The sequence below is a fragment of the Ranitomeya imitator genome, chromosome 2 (assembly GCF_032444005.1).
Source record: "Ranitomeya imitator isolate aRanImi1 chromosome 2, aRanImi1.pri, whole genome shotgun sequence".
Taxonomy (NCBI): domain Eukaryota; kingdom Metazoa; phylum Chordata; class Amphibia; order Anura; family Dendrobatidae; genus Ranitomeya; species Ranitomeya imitator.
This window is the reverse complement of record NC_091283.1, coordinates 730,656,853-730,669,363: the sequence shown is the minus strand read 5'-3', so window position 1 is coordinate 730,669,363 and position 12,511 is coordinate 730,656,853.

Sequence of the window (12,511 nt, the reverse complement as noted above, 5' to 3'; positions counted from 1 at the left end):
CTGAAAACTTACACTTTCTCCTACTGAAAGATGAAATGAAATCCCTTGTCAATTATGTAAGTATGCTGAAAATGGCAAATAATTTGTCATCATCATAACTCTATCTGACGCTTCTTTCAGTGGGCATTTTAAGACTGACAGTGAATTAACCTTTTAGCGATGAAACCACGGGGTATCTCGGCGGTTTACAGACCAGACTCAGAATCATCGTCTTGACATCTATGACAGCATTATGATTCTCACTTACTATAAATAACATTTGTTTTGCTTATTTCTGATGATTTTATGTACTGAAAAAGATAACAATTCACAATCACTTGAAAATTATTCACTCTTCTAAATTCAGAATTATAGAAACTTATCTAGCCATTATACTGTAGTTTGTTCCATTGTATTCTTTACGATAGGAGCACAAAAGTAGCTAGAGGTGGAAATAGGAAGTGGACTTTCGTAAGCAATTACAAACAAATGTTAAATAACACATAATTAAATGGAAGGTATTGTTAAAAATACCTTTTATTTAAATCAAGTTTATTAAAATATATTGTTTTAATTTTATAAAAATATTTCTAATAGAAACATGTTTCAGGATGTTTGACCTTCTTTAATGCAAAGCAGGAGATGTGATTTGTCTAGGTAAGAGGCCTCTGACTAGAGATCTTAGGGGGAACGTTTCTTGTTGATGAGAATGCCGAGCCAATGTAAAGAGACTTATAGGCCATGCAATGCTCCTTTGGGAAATTAAACATGGTAATGTCTTCTTCAGAGAGAGACACAGAACAGTATTCTAGCTCTACCTATTGAGAGTAGAAATCCCAAAAGTTAGAAGAAGGGGCAAAAACTCTGAAAAACGTGTCTGCAAATGCAGTGTCTAGTTTGGCTTTTATCCAATGTCATGTGGCCTAGGCTTGATACTGACTTTTGGAATTGCAACATCTATTAGGTAGCATTAGAGTACAAGTTCTATTGTTCTCTGAATAGGATATTTGCATATTTAATTTCACAGAGGAACATTGTATGGCCTGTAAGTCTCTTTATGTCAGCTAGGCACTGTCCACAAGGAGAAACGTTCCACCTTATGTCCCCATTATAAAGAAACAAAATATATAATTCACAAAAAATTATTTTTTTCATTTAAAGCAATCTATCATTAGATTTACATTGCCTGACCCATGAGCAGCATGGGTCAGAGCTTACAGAGAAAACATAGTTTTAAAAGCCGGCCATTGACTATAGAGAGAGACCTGATTAATCTAAGGTGGTCTCCACCTGGCTTTTGTTTGTAGCCAGGTCTCTGGGCTTAGTCCCCAGCTTTTCAAACAATGTTGTTTTGGAAACAGCAAAGTGTTTTAGAGAAAACATGCCTGGTTTTGATCTTGAAGGGAAGCTCTGATTTGTGCTGCCTGTCAATAGGACAGCATGTGCGTTTTTTTTAGCTAGGAGATTGTTCTAAATTTTGCCTTAGGGTACCGTCACACTATACGATTTACCTACGATCACGACCAGCGATACGACCTGGCCGTGATCGTAGGTAAATCGTAGTGTGGTCGCTGGGGAGCTGTCACACAGACAGCTCTCCAGCGACCTACGATGCCGAGGTCCCCGGGTAACCAGGGTAAACATCGGGTTACTAAGCGCAGGACCGCGCTTAGTAACCCGATGTTTATCCTGGTTACCAGCGTAAAAAACAAACAAACAGCACATACTTACATTCCGGTGTCTGTCCCTTGCCGTCTGCTTCCCGCACTCAGTGACTGCCGGCCGTAAAGTGAAAGCACAGCACAGCGGTGACGTCACCGCTGTGCTCTGCTTTCACTTTACGGCCGGCAGTCAGTGAGTGCGGGAAGCAGACGGCAAGGGACCTGACGGACACCGGAATGTAAGTATGTGCTGTTTTTTTTTTTTTACATTTACGCTGGTAACCAGGGTAAACATCGGGTTACTAAGCGCGGCCCTGCGCTTAGTAACCCGATGTTTACCCTGGTTACAAGCGAACGCATCGCTAGATCGGTGTCACACACACCGATCTAGCGATGACAGCGGGAGATCCAGCGACGAAAGAAAGTTCCAAACGATCTGCTACGACGTACGATTCTCAGCAGGATCCCTGATCGCTGCTGCGTGTCAGACACAGCGATATCGTAACGATATCGCTGGAACGTCACGAATCGTACCGTCGTAGCGATCGAAATGGCACTGTGTGACGGTACCCTTATTAACAGGCGGATCTTTAGAGGTGAGATGACAAGACTATTTGAAGAATAAATTACACTTTTGTAGAGAGCATTCTACATGTCATGAGAATTTGGCCATGAGACATTGAAGCATATTCACAAATAGGATTTTAGGTTTTTTTTACTACAAATTCTTGTGTATGAAGCACTATTAAATTGTTTTTGTGCCTTCCTTACAGCTGTGACATAGCACATGCATGTCTGTCATGTGGCCTTGGCACCACGGTCTCAGAAAAGCAGTCTACCACTTATTTCTGCTGCCAGGCCCACTATCTTTTGTTCTGATTTCTGGAACAGAAGGTTGGAGATACTGTGAGAATCCACTGTCTGTTTTCAGAAATTTCCTGCCAGAGTACAAGATTGGTTTGAAAGTACAAGAAGATATATTGACAAATGTAATGGAAGTGGGCTGTGTGCATATTTCTGTTCCAAACGCTAAGTAGATAAATAAAATAGTGTTTAACTAAATTGGCAAATATTTTATGTTAACAATTATTTTGGAAAACTAACAGAAAATTGACAGGTTGTTGGGATTGTATTTAGTACATATGTGTACTTTTCTGTTTCAGAACAAAATCTGAATTTTTTTTACTGGAATTTACCATTAATTTACAACTAAGAAAGTATAACATAATTAGATTATTCTGAACTGAACACTGACAACTCATATGTGTCTATTTGTGTATCTTGCATCATGCAGTAACATACAGTTGTGCTCAAAAGTTTACATACCCTGCAGAATTTTTGCTTTCTTGGCCTTTTTCAGAGAATATGAATGATAGCATCAAGACTTTTTCTCCACTCATGGCTAGTGGTTGGTGAAGCCATTTATTGTCAAACCACTGTGTGTTCTCTTTTTAAATCATAATGACAACCCAAAACAACCAAATGACCCCAATCAAAAGTTCACATACCCTAGTGATTTTGGCTTGATAACATGCACAGAAGTTGACACAAATGAGTTTGAATGGCTACTAAAGGTAACATCCTCACCTGTGACCTTTTTGCTTGTAATCAGTGTGTGTGCATAAAAGCTGAGTGAGTTTCTGGGATCCAGACAGACTCTTGCATCTTTCATCCAGCCACTCACATTCCTGGATTGTGAGTCATGGGGAAAGCAAAAGAGTTGTCAACGGATCTACGGGAAAAGGTAGTTGAACTGTATAAGACAGGAAAGGGATACAAAAAGATATCGAAGGAATTGATACTGCCAGTCAGCAGCGTTCAAACTGTGAATAGCAAATGGAAAATCAGGGGCTCTGTAAATACAAAACCACTGTCAGTTGGACCAACAAAAATGTCATCGAAAACTGCCAGGAAAATTGTTTGGGATGCAGTTGACAAGCAATGCACACCAAAAGAACAAGCTAAATTAACCTTCCCCCAAATAACAATAAATACAGTAACTGAATAATATAGCTAAATAATTTCACTATATTATGATGGGATAATACCACCATAACAAGATTAAATAATGTCTCTATGTAAGAGGTGTGGACTGGACTGTTGCATTCCAACCCCTGAAGACACTAATCGCGTAAAAGAAGTAATGTCTTGCTCCTTTTTGTGTATATTGTATAATGTGACGTTTGCTTATGTAATGTGTAGTAATTTTGGTAGTGTACAGTATAAGATAGAATAAGATAAGGCAAAGTTTAGGGCTTAGGAAATAAGGTAGTTAGTATAAGGTGGTGACTGTAGATAGGTAATGACATTAGGGTAAGATATAGTTAATGTTCAGGACTAGCCCAGAGTGACAGAGGCTTAGTGATAGGGAAAGAAACGACTTCCTGTAGTTAGGCAGCTAGGGACAAGTTCAAGTAAAAGTAGGAAGTGTCTGTGAGTAGAGATGTGTGTACCCTAACAATAAAGTTTGGGGTCCTTACCGAACACCTAGTGTTGGGGCATGGACGCCGAACATGAACTTATCCATGAAGTCCGTGCTACTGATTGGGTTCGGCACCTTGAACATCGAGTGTCTATCACGCTGTTATCTGCATAAAAGTGCAAGAAACACTGGCGGCTCTGATCAGTGGTAAGAATATTACCGCAGGTCAGAGAGCTGCAGCTCCCACGCTGTCAGACGACGGCATGAGTTACAAGCTATGACTTGTAGTAAAAAGTTTACTGCCGTCACAGGTATCGGCTTTATCATGGCTGGTTATCAAAAATAAAGGGTTCCCGACGGCATTTTTTTTAATTATTTAAACAAAAAATTTAAAAAACAGAGTGGGGTCCTCCCTAATTTTGACAAACAGTTGGGGATGGTATTTTCAGGTTCATAAGAGGCCATAGATATTGGCTCCCCTCAGCCTAACATTGCAGCTCGCAGCCACCCAAGAAAAGGCGCTTCATTTAGATTTGCCAAATCTGGCACTTTGCCCGGCTCCTCCCTCTTGCCCTGGTACAGTGGCAAGTGGGGGAATATTTGTGAGGTTGATATCAACTGTTTTATGGCTGCTGATATCAAGCCCACAAGTTGGCATAGGCATCTTTAAGATGCCTGTCCATTACTAACCCCATAGTTCGATTGTAATAAAGACACAGCCAGAATAAAATCCTTTATCTGAAAGAAAGACACTGACTACTTTAGTTGAAATAAAAATAAAAAATCACCTTATGTCCATTCCATTGAAATCCTTGTCCTCTATAAAAAATTAAAAATAATAAACAACCATATCCCTCAAATCCATGTCTGCAATATACGGTTGACAAACTGGACGGTGCCATGATGGTTGAAAACCATGTGAAAATGAGGTGACTAGCAATGATGTCATCGAGGTTACCACAGATCACTGAGGCTGCATGCACCTGCCATTTCACTGGGAGCTGGAATGAAGAAATGTGGAGACTTTAATGAGATCACTGCAACTACCGTTAGCAGGTGTAGGCTGATGGGAATAGTACTCTCCTCAGCCTGATGACTGTGACCGGCAGTAAACTTTTTACTGCTAGTCACAGATACTTGCTCAGGTGACAGCATGGGAACCGCACCTCTCTGACCAGCGGTGGTAATCTTACTGCCGATCAGAGCCTGTATTTGCTGTGGCTGTCATGCAGATGACAGAGTGGCAAACAACAGATATACAGGTTCCCCATTCATTTGAATTGGGTCTGAGTTTGGGTACAGTTTGGATAATGCAACCTGGAACAGGCCAAAGATGAGACAGAGTGGCCTTCCACCTAAAAGGGGTGCTTGGATAGGATGACGTTTCACGAGAAATCCTTAGCTTGTAAAATGCCGAAGGTAACGGACTTTAACAGGAGTGAGTTTGTGGGACTAAAGGGTGGTTCCAAGTGGTAGATCCAGGGAACCAGTAAGGGAAGAAATAGGATGCAGAACCACTGAGCAGTTAGCGAGACTTACTGATCAGGACTGTGATGACAAGATAGGCTGTAATGAGCTAAGGCGAAACAGTGTGCTTCACTGACCAAAGAGTAGACTACAGTAGAAGGAAAGTATGTGTGTGAAAATGCTTTACACACTGAAGGAGACATCCTTTAGACTTTGTACCTGCTACTCCTTGTAAATAACCCTTACCAAGTTACAGTTCAGTAAAGAATGTGTTTTTGAACAGAAGTCTCATTTATTGAACTCTGAAACTTATACTCCAGGCCAGCCAACACCATTGGCTTCAGGTGCCCTGCACAGGTGCAAGGCTCTTACACGTCAACACCCAGCAAGAACCCACTCTTTCATGTAGTGCACTGAAGCATCACAGAAGATGAGTGCCTTCCCTGCGGTTACCACTCTGCACTACACTACACCTGGCTAGTTTCCTTCCCAGTAGTTCACCCAAATTGCAGCACTGCTCACAGACACTTCCTACTTTTCTTTGAACTTGTCACTATCTGCCTAAATTAAGGAAGTCGTCTTTTTAGCTATCACTAAGCCCCTGCCCCTATGGGCTAGTCCAGAACATTATCACAATCTTATTCTAATGTCATTACCTTACTACAGTCCCTACCTTATACTACCTACCTTATTTCCTAAGACCTGAACTATATCTTACTCTATGCCATCCTATACTGTAAACAACCAACATTACTACATATTACATAAGTAAACATCACATGACTCAGAATCTACAGAGGTAGGAACGCCACAGTCTAGTTTATTCCCCTTACATTCCTCCCCTCTATAGCGATAGTCATCCTTGACCATCCAAAAACCTAAAAGTCACCAATGCAACACAAAACACAGAAACAATCTCTCTTCTGGGGAAAGTAAGCTCATTTCTCCTGGTAGGTCAGCATCATCACTATCCCACTAAGTTGGTACTAGAGATTAGTGAATTTGCTCGGGTTCCCTTTTGTTCGGCAAGCTATTGTGCTTGCCGAATAAGCTACAGCAGGAACCCGGCTTCCTGAATCCTGCTTCCTGGACTCCTGTTTGTTGGACTCTCTATGCATGTGTTGTAGTGTTGTGACTGTGACACAGCCGCGACACATACAGCTGTGATGCCGATCGGCTGGCACGATCCAGGAAGCCAGGTTTCCTCTGCAGCTTATAAGTCAAGCGCTATAGCTTGCCGAATAAGAGGGAACTCAAGCAAATTCCCTCATCTCTAGTTGGGACCCCAGATGTAAGAATTCAAGCTCTTTGCGCTCATAGGCCAACATAACAACTGCCCAACAGTCCATGGGCATGGCCCAACTCTTTCAGTCCCGGCAACAGTCCTGCTGGGTCAGCATTTTCCGGGTTCTGCCAAGACCCTCAGGTCATCCACAAGACTTTAACCCAGTTTAGTCATCTATCCCTCTTCCCTCAAACATTGGTCCTTGTGGCAAAGACTCTGCTCATGAGGGGCACAGTTCCATCAGTGTTCCCTCCCTTGTCTATTGGAATTCAGTCCTTGGCTGAGAATGTGGGACAATCCAGCAGCTGCAGCATCTGGGCCATCCAGCAAGGGCATGTGCAATGAGCACAACAAAACTGAGGAAAGCTCAACTTTTTTGTGCATACACAACCATCAGGACAAGGGAGTACTGAATCCTGTGGGTCTCCTGACCCATTCGAGTTTGGGGCCAACGCACACTAGACCACGTACACCACGCCCAGATTGGCTGCTACTTCAAGATGTTCTGGGCCCCCATCTTGTTCAGCCCACAGGAACTTGAGACAGTTTCCCCATGGTTTTTCCGTATTCTCGCCCTCAAGAATGTAACAATCCGATGTGCTACAGGGTCCTGTCAGGGTGGAACATCTACTGGTACCTCTGCTTCCTGCTACCTGATTCTGGAGCCTGCAATTGCCACCCAGACCCTCAGTCCATCTTCTTTGGGGAACTTGGAGTATTCTCCTTCCTGGAGGCTTGGTCCTTTTCGGAGGATATACAACTTGTGCCCGGTCCCTTCCTCCATGATGAAGCTGAAGCCCTGTCGACAATCATAGTGTCTCACTGGGCCATGACCCACTGTATTTTCTCCTTCTTAGCTTGTATCACCCCCTGCAATCCATTCCTCCTACAAGATAAGGGGTATCCCCCAGGGTTGGGCATTACCTCCAAGTTCAGGGAACGCGAAACCGAGATTGTATGGGAACCCTTGGGGTTTGGAGGAGGAAACTCCCTCCATGATGAAGCTGAAGCCCTATTGACAATCATAGTGTCTTACTGGGCCATGACACACTGTTCTTTCTCCTTCTTTGCTTGCATCACCCCCTGCAATCCATTCCTCCCACAAGATAAGGGGTATCCCGCAGGGTTGGGTATTACCTCCAAGTTCAGGGAACACGACACCGAGGTTGTAGGGGAACCCTTGGGGTTTGGAGGAGGAAACTCCGGCCAGGGAAGGAGACTCACTGGATACTGGCCAATATGGCCTTGTGGTGTTCAGAACGTTTCCGGGCTAGAGGCTTAGTCAGGATGTAGGCCTCATCTTCCGTTTTGAAGCCTAGAGATCTGGCAATCTTCTAAGCCAAGCAGCCTGCCTTCACCTCTCATTCAATCAAGATCATAAGCTTATGCCACTCACTGCACCCAGCCCTCCTCAGTTATTTATGCCGTAGCAGAGACTGGTGCATAATGATGAGCAAGTGTGCTCATTACTTGAGATTTCCGAGTATCTTGGGGGTGCTCGTAGATTACGCTTGTGTCGCCACAGCTGCATGATTTGTGGCTGCTAGACATCTGGAAATCTCAAGTAACGAGCACACTCATTCATCACTACTGGTGCGTTTCATCCACGCTCTTTGATTTGCCATCTTAGCTCGATACTATTCACTCGCTAACTTACTTCACCTGAATGGCATTGTCCCTTCTGCCTCCTGAAGCCTGTCATGGCCTTGCCTTTCACTGTGTAGAAACCACTCTGATTCACTATCTTGTTTCTCAAATGTACCTGCTCTTTCCTCAGGCCATCCCTTACGCGGCGGATCTCGCCGGTTCACGTCACTAACTGCCAACTTGTGGTCTTTGCTCAGTGCCTATGATGCCCCCACATGCTAAACTTAGTAGCAAAGTAGAAATTCGCCCTCCAAATACTATGAAAGAAAAACAAGTAACTTGAATTAATTAATTCACGCAGAAATGCTGCAGAAAATCTGCAACACTTAATATCATAAACTCAGCAAATATTCCTTGAGTGAATGTAGTCTCTGGGTTTGTTTATACTAGCAGAAAATTGTTTTAGCGATGAATGATGCAATTGTAACTCATGAGCAGCAAACAATATCAGCCAAGTGTTTTTATAGGATTAAAATCGTGAATGAAATGGTGTAATAGCAATTGTTACAGCCTAATATCGAGCACCAGGTACTGTGGTCACAGAGACATATCATCTGAAGTATATTTGTGTTCAACATTCAAATCTCAAAAATGATACTATTTATTTTGAATACATGAATTCAGAAATTATTGTACAAACATGTTGATGCTGTACAAAGAGTATATAATCGAATTAGCGAAGCCAATTTTTTTTAAAATAATCCCGAATATTATCTTTCCAATGCTCTAACTGCTGCTGAACACATTAACCCTATTTAGGATTTGTCAGCAAATGGGTTGAGAACAGCAACTGGTGGTCTTAATTGTTTCCTATGTATATTTCCAAACGGGTTTTTAAGTGATGAAAAATGCTTCATTTTTTTAAAAAGTGGTAATTTTTCATGCAAAAAAGGTATCGTGTTTTACTGGCTTAGGCAAAAAAATGAAAGATAATTCTCACTAAGGCTTGGCAAAAAGGTGCACGCTAATGCGTTGTCCAAATAAAAAAAAAGAATCAGTATTACTTACACTATGCTGGCCTAGACAGTAACAGTACCAGACCACTGAGCCTAGTGATTGGCTGCAGCGGTCATGTGTCATGATATCATTGATGTAACCATGTCAGTAAAGAACTGGGCGGCGGAAAGGAAAAACTGCATTTAAAGAAATTATTTTCTATCATGGAAATCTGCCATTTTACTAATGGATATTTGCACTATTCATACCTCTTTACAGGCTCCAATGAGCAATGTTTCAGTTGAAACCAAACTGATTTTTAGCTTTACTGTATCTAAAATGCAGCTATAGTCCTGCTGAAAAGTTGTATTATTCAATCCAACGTATTATTGGAAAGTTACAGCCTGCATGAATCTTTTAAGGAAACCATTTCCTCCACTGAAGTGGCATGAATTTTCATGTTCACATAGTGTTTAATGCATGAGCTCATGTTCCAGCACATCCCATTGACTGGTATCTGTGAGAAGCAGAGAGGACGCAAGCTGACATGTGTAAGTAGTGTGTTAGGATAACTTTTCTCACAGTCCAATTTGTTTTTTAATACAGGAGTTACATAGATCTAACCTTATCTTTGCAGCATTGTAGCTGAGCAAATTATGGTCTGAGGTTAACCAGGACGAGGCAATTCTACAGTTCATTGTGATTCTGAAAATTGACAATGGAATAGCTGTGAACAGTAATATAAAAAATGATGGGTTCTGTTCTCTACAAGGCTTGGAACTATTGTCATCTTTATATTCATTACACTCCACCCAAAAAAAAAACACCGCTGCAACACCTGTGTTAATGCACCTGGCTATGGTGTCAATAACGCTGTAAGCATTTGTGCCCGGGCTCTCGGGTGCCAACCCTACTGAAGAGCAAAACATGCATTCGTGCAAAAGTTGAAGAGCAAGGGTGGCACTCTCTGTCCCATAATATCCACATTTATGAAGGCAATTTAAACATTCAAGGCAGGAGGGTTTCGTGTGGCATCTGAAGGACGATGGCCGTTTCGCCCAAATGCGCTTCTACTGGTCCTGTGATCAGCACCCCGGGGGCGACATCATCGTGGGGGGGCCCAATTGTTGCTATAGTGGCATGAAGATGACATCTGGGCCACCAGGCTACGGCAAGCACCTCAGACCATGCGCAGAGCAACAATCTACCATACAGCTCAATCAGTGGAAAAATAAGAAAGGTATAGCTCTCAGAATAAAGCATTGCAAAAATAATATTTTTTTCTATAAAATACTGTTTACTATGTAAAAGGACCAAAACATAATAAAATATAAATGTAGTATTGGTGTTATCGCACTGACCCGAAGAATAAAGCTGCCTCATCAATTTATCACACGCGGAAAGGCATGAAAAAAAAAAAAAACATTTCCTGAATTGCTGATATTTGCTCATTCTGCCTCCCAAAAATCAGAATAGAAAGCGATTGTGACCTCCAAGTATTTTTTAATGCTCAGAGATTTAGTCTTCATAGACGCAGCCGAATGATTTACATCTGTTAGCCAGCATAAGAACATGTGGGGGTTGCCTGGTTGCTAGGGAATCCCCACATGTAATCAAGCTGGCTAAGAAATGTAAATCATTCAGCTGAGGTGAGGAAAACTAAATCTCCGAGCACTAAAAAATACTCGGAGGTCACCCGAGCATGCTCGGGAAATCTCGAGTAATGAGTATATTCGCTCATCACTAATTTCTAACCATTATTTAAGGTTGTCTACAGGGAAGATTAATGATTGTGGAATAGCATTCAGTTTGATGGTACAGCGTCTCCCTAATAGGTCTGTTTTTTATTTCCTTATTAATAGAACAACTCATGACTTATGCAACATATGATCGCTTGCTAACAAACCAAAAATATTTGTTTTGCTGGAAGGCAGTAATTCTCCATCTCTTAACGCAGAAAACAACACAAATTTTGCCTTAAAGAAATTTCAAACCTTTCTGTGTTTATTACCTCCAGCACGAACCATTGTCCTTGTAACAGATCAATTGAAATTGGATGTCTCTTGTCGGACTTTAGAGAATATTTTCTACAACCTTTTACTATCGAAACTTTGGCCACTGGCGGCAAGAAAGGGCATCAGCTATTATGTTAGTTTTACTCAAAATAAAATGAGCCTTCAACCAAATACAGTATATAACTTAAGTGTTTTAGTATCTTAAAGGGACTCTGTCACCTGAATTTGGCGGGACTGGTTTTGGGTCATATGGGTGGAGTTTTCAGGTGTTTGATTCACCCTTTCCTTACCCGCTGGTTGCATGCTGGCTGCAATATTGGATTGAAGTTCATTCTCTGTCCTCCATAGTACACGCCTGCGCAAAGCAATCTTGCCTTGTGCAGGCATGTACTATGGAGGACAGAGAATGAACTTCAATCCAATATTGCAGCCAGCATGCAGCCAGCGGGTAAGGAAAGGGTGAATCAAACACCCGAAAACTCCGCCCATATGACCCAAAACCAGTCCCGCCAAATTCAGGTGACAGGTTCCCTTTAACTAGCCACTTATATTTTGAGGACAATGTATTAATTGCAAAAACGACACCCTGGTTAACAGAGTAGAATAATATTCTCTTATTTTTTTACTTTTGAACATCATATGATCATGGACTAATACTAGGAATAACTCCAAAACCACTATATTGTTAAAAATATAGTGGTTTTGGAGTTATTCCTAGTATTAGTCCATGATCATGACTTTGTTCACTCCCCGAGATTTGGACCAAGGTTCCACAGACCAGTGACCGCTAAAGAAATCACCATAACCCAAACTCCTTTGCTGTGTCTCTGAATAATAAGATAGAATCAGCAGAACTAAACACCTTTTGCCAACAAATACAACCATTAAAATTAGCCTAGAAATCTAACCATACCCTGAGGTCCTCTTTTACCTCTCTATTTAACCTTATATGAGACCTTGGAGAATAAAAACCTTTTGTAGTATTATAAAGGCATCTTAAAAAACTCCTACCCATAGGAATTTTTCTCATTGCAAAATTTAATAAACCCAGTAAGGACTGCATTTACCTCAGTGTAACATTTTCCCTAACTAAAAAATG